Source organism: Amphibalanus amphitrite, unplaced genomic scaffold, assembly GCF_019059575.1.
Source record: "Amphibalanus amphitrite isolate SeventyFive unplaced genomic scaffold, NRLGWU_Aamphi_draft 000502F_arrow, whole genome shotgun sequence".
In the NCBI taxonomy this organism is placed as follows: Eukaryota; Metazoa; Arthropoda; class Thecostraca; order Balanomorpha; family Balanidae; genus Amphibalanus; species Amphibalanus amphitrite.
This window is the reverse complement of record NW_024881996.1, coordinates 323,982-332,699: the sequence shown is the minus strand read 5'-3', so window position 1 is coordinate 332,699 and position 8,718 is coordinate 323,982.

The window sequence follows — 8,718 nt, the reverse complement described above, 5'->3', positions numbered from 1 at the left end:
ACTTAAAAGGTGACCATAGTTTTTTCTTCATCATTTCTTACGCTCTTTCGATCGCCGACTACGGTGTTTCGCTAGTGACCCAGGAGCCAAGTTAGTAGGGGGTGTTCAAACTCCACCTCCAGCAGGACGTGGAAATCCAGGAGCCCCAGCGGGGCGCGGGTTAACCCCCATACGTATAGGGGTAGCGGGTATTTTTCGAGAATAGATCACGTTAAAAGGGTCGGATCACGAAAAAACTGTACCATCGAGCCGATCATTTTTATCTGTCCTGAAAATGGCATGACCTTAACCCGAATAACCGTTGATTTGTGAGATCTTTCTTGAGATCATGGCAGGCCACCAATTCTCACTTCAAGAAGTTACAGCAGGACCCGATTAACTCGGCAGTTGTTATTGACCTATGGAAGGTCACCCAATGACCAACGACCTTTAAATTGGGTAGCAGCGGCTGCTCATCTTCACGGGCAACACGCTCAATTTTTCTGCAAAGCTCCAGCTCAGAGACCGAGATGCTCAGGTCAGGGTGCAATGGACGACTCCTCTCCCTTGCGTTAGTGACTGTGAAAGCGCCAATAGACGAGCGCCGGCTAGTACATGACAATTACTTTCCACGACTGTACGGAATGGTGAGCAGCTACATGAAAATTGGCATGCGCCAGCTAATCAGTTCATGCTTTGTGCGTTTGACCTCGACTAATCTTTGAATCCTGGGGCACAACAGTTGCGATGTTTGTCCCATCAAGGGAGCCATTAATTCTAAAAAAAAGATGAGGCTTTCTCAGAGGCCCTCATTACCCCCCACCGAAGGGCGCCATTACCCCCAAAGGGGGCATGCCCCACCATTTGCCGACCCCTGGTTTATACAGTCAAATCACTTCTGTGAGCTGTATGCATAGTTGCCGTTTCCCTGTCAACTAGCCTTTTTGGCAAGGATGCCTGATGCTATCCGAATTCCTTGAGGTTTGTACCCAACAGTTGACCACTGACGGATCCAAGCGGGTGGGGGGGGGGGGGGGTGGCATTTGGGGAAAAGGCGCCCAAAATCAACTAAAGTTTGTGTTTTTTCGAGAATAATAAAACAAAACAAGTAACAACTTTGATCAGAAAAAGTTTGCTTTAAATTGCGCAGGGGTGCGTCAGACTAAGGACTCGAAATCCGAGGAATTTTTGGACATTGGAAAAACTTTTCTTCGGGGTGTGCCCCCCCCCCCCCGCAGCGTCCAATACCGCCTTTCCGGATCCACCAGTGTAGTTGACTACAGAATGATGTTCCACTGGTTCCACTCCTCAGAAGCTATATATTAGCAGGAACGTTAAGATGCGCCGTTTATCACGCATTAAACTGTGAACTCAGCCCATGTGATGCGGCAGATGCGGCACAGCCTACCACCCCAGCCAACTGATTGCCATTGAAAAGTGGAACATCATTCTGAAGTAAATCGTACGGAGTAAGATAATGGCTAATGATTCATATGAGCCCGGAACCGATTCTTACAAGAAGAGTGAGTAAGCCTTCAATAGCTGGGATATTGTGTCCGCATCCAGAGCCGACCAACACGTAGTGATAAGAGCCCGTTTCGAGCCGTTTCGGCGCTCGCTATTTGCTCCCTATCGGCATGGCCTAGGATAAAGAAAGGTCTATGACTTGGCCATCGCTCGGTGGCAATACTCCCGGTACAGGCCAGATCGAATCGGCATTTGGGGCGGGCTGTAAGGCGTATCGACGATGTCGACACGATTTAACCATGTATATTGACGCGTCTTTTACATTAGCAAGCAAACCGTAAACCGCCTCTTATATACCCGTTGATTCCGACGAGACGGTTTTGAACACCTACTACAGACATAATATTTATCGTGCTAAAGTAATGAAACAAAGATTTGCCAGTAGCCTATTGCTATAAACAGGGGCTTCGCTATCGTGGGTCGCGTGCGGTGCTCATTACCGTAATTCAGCTTAATGTATAAAGGCGGGCGTTTTTTTGGGGTCGGATCCCCCCATCTAGAGACGGTGGTGGAGCCCCGAGTACACCAATATCCAGACCGTGTGGTCCAAATAATACATCGCTACCTGGCCTTGTCCTTTGGATCACAAGATCAGCAGCTGATTGCTTCGGCCACATGACCGCATATTGGACCGCTTTTGCATTGACATTTTTGTCAATGGCTGGCTATGCACTATGACTGAATGTTGACTGTTTCCCTCAAAGCCGTCTAGAATATGCTCAACGCAACGATTAAATTTCCTAAACTCCTGCATAAAAGCGTTCTTTCCCGTTATGTTATAAACGACAGTCCTGTGCAAGTGAACCGCTGGAAATGCGAAGTTGAAATGCGAGGTCAAACCTTGTACAAGGTTTGACGTCATTAAAGCCCGCATATGACCGGAGCTGCTTAACCCTCGCCCATGTAGGGGGGGGGGTTGGTGCAACCCCCCCCCCCCTGAGGTTTTTCGGAAATAGTGCAAAAACGGCGGCGCGCAGCGCCGCCAAATTTTGGGTACCTTATGGGGCAAACCTTGCGCATCTTTTGATAAAAAAATTTGACCGGGTCATGTCAGGTCACGGAGTTATGACGTCACAAAGGGAACAGCCTCCGGCCGGATTTTCACAAACTGAGTGCCAACGCCCGAGGTTTCCTGCCGGTGGTACGGACATCGGTTGATGGATCGTGATGAAACTTCCCATGCATGTTGGGGCAAGTATTGGCTATCATATGGTATAAGAAACTTGACCGGGTCAGGTCAGGTCACGGAGCTATGACGTCACAAGAGGAACAGCGTCCGGTACTATTTTTGAAAAGCGCCCGAACCACTATTTTGCTAATTCTTGTCACCTCAATGGGAATATGCAGCAATATTAGCTTCTATAGGGAGCAAATGGACATCCCAAATCCAAAAATACAATCAGATTTCAAAAATTTAAATTTTGATTTTTCGAATTTCTGCCGCCGACTGTGACCTTGCCGACTTCCGGCGCTCCCAACGCGCCATTTTTAGAGCTAGGGAAACGAAATACATACCAAACGATAGAGAATTGATCAAGGAACACGATAGTGAAGGTTTCAAGTCGATATCTCCCACCGTTTTGCCGCAATCGCCGCGGAAAATTTGAAAAAGTCTATTTTTCCGAAAATTTGACCTTTGACCGGTCAAAAGTAGGTCAAATGTTGACCTAAGACCAAAAAATATACCACCAATCGCGAGATCTCGGCGAGAGCAATCCGTTGGTCTTTTCCGCTAAGCTCTACGACGCTCCGTTTTCAAACGCCAAGGGGGAGGGTCGCACCAACCCCCCCCCCCCCTGCATGGGCGAAGGTGGCAGATCGCCGTTTACGGGCGAGGGTTAAACATTAGGTATCCACTACCTACCGGTGCAGCCATTCGAGTTGCGCACTTGAAATAATTCATGTCAAAGTTTGTTATAAGCGGCGTCAACATGCAATATGCCGTCCTATAGTGGAACTATTGACGGCGAGCCTGAGCGAGGAGGTTTATTGAGCACTGCAGTGAACGATGGGCAGCCGGCCCCGCGGACGGTGTCCGTGAAATACAGACCTTGGTCACCAGCTGAACCAGTTCAGCAGTTCAGTCTCATTTATCATGTTACAAACCTAGCATGTTGTGATGTATGGGAAAGCCGCATTGACTTGTGTTCACTGTCCATGCTGCTGATGACGAACGAGAGAATAGGAAAATGTGTTAGCGATGACGTCAGAGATAACTTCCTCGGAGATAAATGGTAGTGGTCCCTACTCTCTAGCGCCTTGTACATATTCATGTACAGGTCTCGCGGATTTTAGCGGCAGGTTTTGCACCTATGAAATTTAGTATACTTCAGGCTATATCTTGGTCGTCGGCCGAGGGGGGGGGGGGGGCGATGCCGCCCTCCTCCCATAGGATTTTTTCGCGATAGCTCCGAACACGCTGGCGCTAGAGAGCTGAAACTTGGCGTACCTGACCTTTGATTCAAGCCGGATCTTTTGACACCAACCGTGTTTTTGGGTCAGGTCAGGTCAGGTCACTGACCTATGATGTCATAAGTGAACCTCTGCAGGGTCTTCAGATGTCCCAACTTCGCAACGCCCTCACTGCCAGAGGAGCTTTCACAGGGAAATAAAACTTGCAGGATCTAATATCCATTACGAGTCTCACAACTTGTACGTACATCTCAGATTTTTCCTAAAGGTCATATGAGGTCAGGCCATTTTCGTGACCTCACCATTATAAGTCAATGGAGAAAAATGAGAACTGCTATTCTGGTGCCGGGAACGATCTCCAACTATCTCAAGCACACAGAATCGTGATTTGATGCACTCCTTGCAAGGCCACATGCGTCACTTTTGCAATGTTGACCTTGCGTGACGTCATTTATGATGTCATTGGGGTCATATTAACCCGCGCCCTGATGGGGGGGGGGCATTTTGGCCCCCCCCTGTGGTTTTTCTTAAATAGCGAGAAAACGGCGGCGCGCAGCGCCGCCAAATTTTGGGTACCTTACCGGGCATCAATTTGACACATTCACACAAAATTTCAAGTCACAGGTCACCTCAGGTCAGGAGTTATTGAGGTCAAACTGAGGTCATGTTCGAGTAAAAATGAGCCAAAAACATGACATCTTGAAACGCTCACCAATTCTACAGTTAACAAGCAATTTTAAAGTTCTTTATGTGGTTGTGTAGAGAAAAGACGGCGCTAGAAAACTGCTATCTCGGATTTTCGAAATTTTGGGATTTTGACCCCCAAAAATCAAAAAAATTGATTTTTTTAGAAAAACTCAAAAAATTTTCAAATTTTTTTTCGAATTTCGAAAAAACCGGAATATATGTGATAGTCCCTGCGCTCTTCGATATACATACCAAATTTTAGATCGATACCTCTTTTTTTGGCCAAGTTATAGCGACAAAACTGTTAAAAATTGATGACGTCATATTTTTGAACTCAATTTTTAGCAATTCTAGACCTCGTAGCGCAAAACGGAGACCACCATTGAACTCCCCGTGACGAGCTGCATCGAATCGATACCCATTTTATGCAAAAATATCAACTTTGAAATTTGACCTAATTTGACCTGACCTTGACCTGACCTTGATCTGACCTTGACCAAAACGTGACCTAAGCTGGCCCTAAAGTCTGTCTGACCCACATAATCGCATTTGTCATGTAAAATGGACCATAAAACATGTATCACACGACACTTTCATATTGTGACCCCCCAGTGACCTGACCTCTGTGACCTGACCTGGTATCAGTGACCTCAAATAGCAAAATATGTGTTTGAAGAACAGTTCCCCATCGATGGTTTTCAATGAAATGCATTTTACTCGATTTTACAACGCATTTCTTGAAATGCCTGTAAACGGTGAAAATTCGACCTTTGACCTGACCTGTGACGTCATCGGTTTGACCGAGGTCAATGAAATTGGGTCACAAGGTAGTTCCCCGTTGGGGCTATCCAACACCGTTTACCGCTTGTCGCTATGTTGCGTGGTTCTCAAGATCTGAGGGGGGGGGGGGCCAAAATGGCCCCCCCCCCATCAGACCGCGTTGCTCGGCAGACCCCATCTGGGCGCGGGTTAATTTTTCGTCAATAACTCCCGATCAAATTAGATAGCGAGTCAGGAAAGCCACCAATGGACTCGGGAAAACCTACCGAATCGAATGATATGCGACATGACCTCCTTCGACCAACTTCCTGAATCCTGATCTGGGGGCGCTGACCTGACCGTGACCTGAGGTCAACACCCTAAGTTGACCTCATCCAAACAAAAAGTATATCATTCGACTCGCCTGAGTGAGGCGAACACGATGCTGCCAAAATAGCGGCTCTGCGGCCGTTTTTCTGCGAAGTTATTCAATATTCACCAAAAACGGAACCGTACCCTGGGCACTTGACCTTACCTCAGAGGTCACCGGTTGACCTAGGACCTTAAAATCGGGTATGAGTCTCTGTGTCTTGTAACGGCGCACACGCTCGTTTTTTCCGCGACGCGCTAGCTCCACCAGGGGCGAAACGGCGAGGGGGGTCGTGCCCGCCCTCCTCCTCAGCCGGCGCGTATGTAGAAAACCAATAGGTCCGGCTTTTGAGTATTGAAGATGCGATAGACTTGTTCGTTCACAAGCCTGCCATGATCATTTAAAATGGCTTCATCGTAGATCGATTAGTTTCTGAGATATAACCGGAAATGTAAAAGAGCAAAACCTACCGCTTAATCTCGCGAGAGCCGTACTTAGTAAGTAATCTTGGTACTTAGTTACATAGATGCCGGCAACTTTGAATTGGTAGGTATGTGGACTGTGGAAACTGGTTGCCGCTTTGCAAATGGCAAGGATACATTGGTCGCCGTTTTATCCCTACAAATACGGCACCCGGGCTATGCGTAACTCCATAGCTTCTTTTATCGTGTAATGGCACTGTTTTGTTTTGACTGGCCGCACGCGATCTCCAGACTCCCTTTGGGTCATCAGCCGATCATCACCGGGCGGCGGCGGCGCGGACCGCTACAATCTTGGCGGCGGGCACGGCAAGCGGCATCGTGGGAGCTGTGCAAAAAAGCTGAGCGTTGTAATGTTGTTCTAGTTCTAACCCACCGTTTAGAAGAGTTAAAACCAAACTTATTTCCGTCGGAACATGATCTTTTGCTTTATCGGCTATCTGACTGACCTGAGGATAGGTTTCGTTTATCATCTATGCGCTGCAGATGGTAAGGGATGGATCTGCTGTGCCTCTTTTGAACGAAAGTCACATCAACAAAAACACCACTGCGAATGGTGGCGCCCATTACACAAATTATAGCCACGCAGACGTTACATCGGCAATGCAAGCAAAAAGTCAACAAATGACGTCTGAACTGCGTACAAACTATCTGAAATCGAACGTAGGCGAGTGCGCTAGTCATTCAGACGACAACCCCTCCCCTCCCTCCCCCTCCACACAACATACGTCACTGCGAGTGATGACGTATGGTGTGGGGTGACCACTGTTTCCGCCGCCGCCGTTCAGACCGCGTGATGGCCCATTCTCGAGCCGAACACCGCCTACAATGATGTGACTATCGATGGTCACACCCGATCGGGTGCTGCAGAAGACTGTTTGTGTATCTTACTACGCATGGCAGAAGGAAGACATACAACAAGTCGTGACGTCGGTCGTCAGACGCGTCGAACCCGTAACAAATGCCTTCGTCGAACTCATAATACTGGCTTGTTGGAGCTTGGCAGTTTCCTGTCGGGCACAACCACGAGGGCCTCGGGTCAAACTGAAAGCGACTGTCAGAGAGCAATGGCCCCTCATTGAGTATTGAATGGGAAGTTTGCTCTATGACGTAGATGTTTGGTTTTCTTCGGTTATTTTTAAAACTCGTCGACGCAAGGGGGTCGATACAACTCTCTAGGCCTTTTTTGCACGAATATCACTACTTTTCACGAATATCACCATTCACCAGAGTACGAAGGCCGGGCCAAAATTTCGCAATCTTTTGCATACATATTTCGAAACACAACATGAAGAATGATATTGGGAAGTGGGGACCTATCACGTCAAGACAACATGCTCCACCATATATGTCTGGTCGTATTAGGTCTAAATCAGAGACCATAGTCTAGGTCTCTAGTGTCATCGGCTTCTCGTGAATATCAAAAGTCAAAACGCTCCCTTTTCCCGCTAAGTCCAACCCAATCAGACGCCAAACGTTGGATCTTGAAATGTCATTTTGAAAATTTGATCTCAGGTCAAGGTCATGACCTGACCGGAAAGAGTCGTGTTGCACATCAGTCGATAATCGGTATCGTCCAGCTGAACACATCTGAGGTGTTTTCACTGTTTTCATCGTCTAGCATGTCTCTATCAAAAGTTATAGCCAACAACTACTGGTGACCGTTCATGACCTGAGATGACCTCAGGGGTACACAGACGCGTCACAGGTGCATTTTTCCGATTCAGTGTGTCATGCTTACCTACGAACCGATGTTTGAGAGGGTTTTGAACGACATTCGTCCGAGAGAGGTGCATTTCAATTTTCTCCCATTGACTCCCATTGATGATAATGGAGTGGTCGCAAAATTGACCTGACCTTAGATCACAGATACAAAAATCCGAAATATACATTTTATACATACTGTTATACTCATCAATCGCTGAAAGTTTCACGTTCAAAGTGATCGTTCAGTCGGTGTAGCTATAGCGAGCCTTTTAACTTTTTCTGAGGTAAGGTCATTTGACGTGACCTGGTGACCTGACCTTGAATGACCTGGGTCTGAAATTTTCATATGTGTGGAAAAGGTGCATCAGAACAGGTGTACCAGGTGATATTCGCGAAAAACCTGAGGAGGCGGGCGTTAAAACGCCCCCCCCCCCCCCCCCAGTACGGCGCGGGTTAATATTCTTGAAAACAGGACGAGCCCGCCTTGCAGATGCACTTTAAAAAAAAAAGCTAAAATGTCGATCAACATTTCTGCGTAATAGCCGGCTCGAATTGCCAATAGAGCATCTAATACAATAATCGACTGATCTTGTGGTGATGACGCTGCGAATAATCGCGAGAGAACCGGAATGCGCTCTGTCCATCTCGAATAAAAAATATCTAAATACAAAACACTCACTCCTGTATTCCAAACAATATTGTAGAAAAACAAATATCACAACTGACCAGATCCCGTGGCCGCATCACTGCCGGCAATCGTGTCACGTGACCACAGCGCAGTGCCGCCTCAGGCAGCCG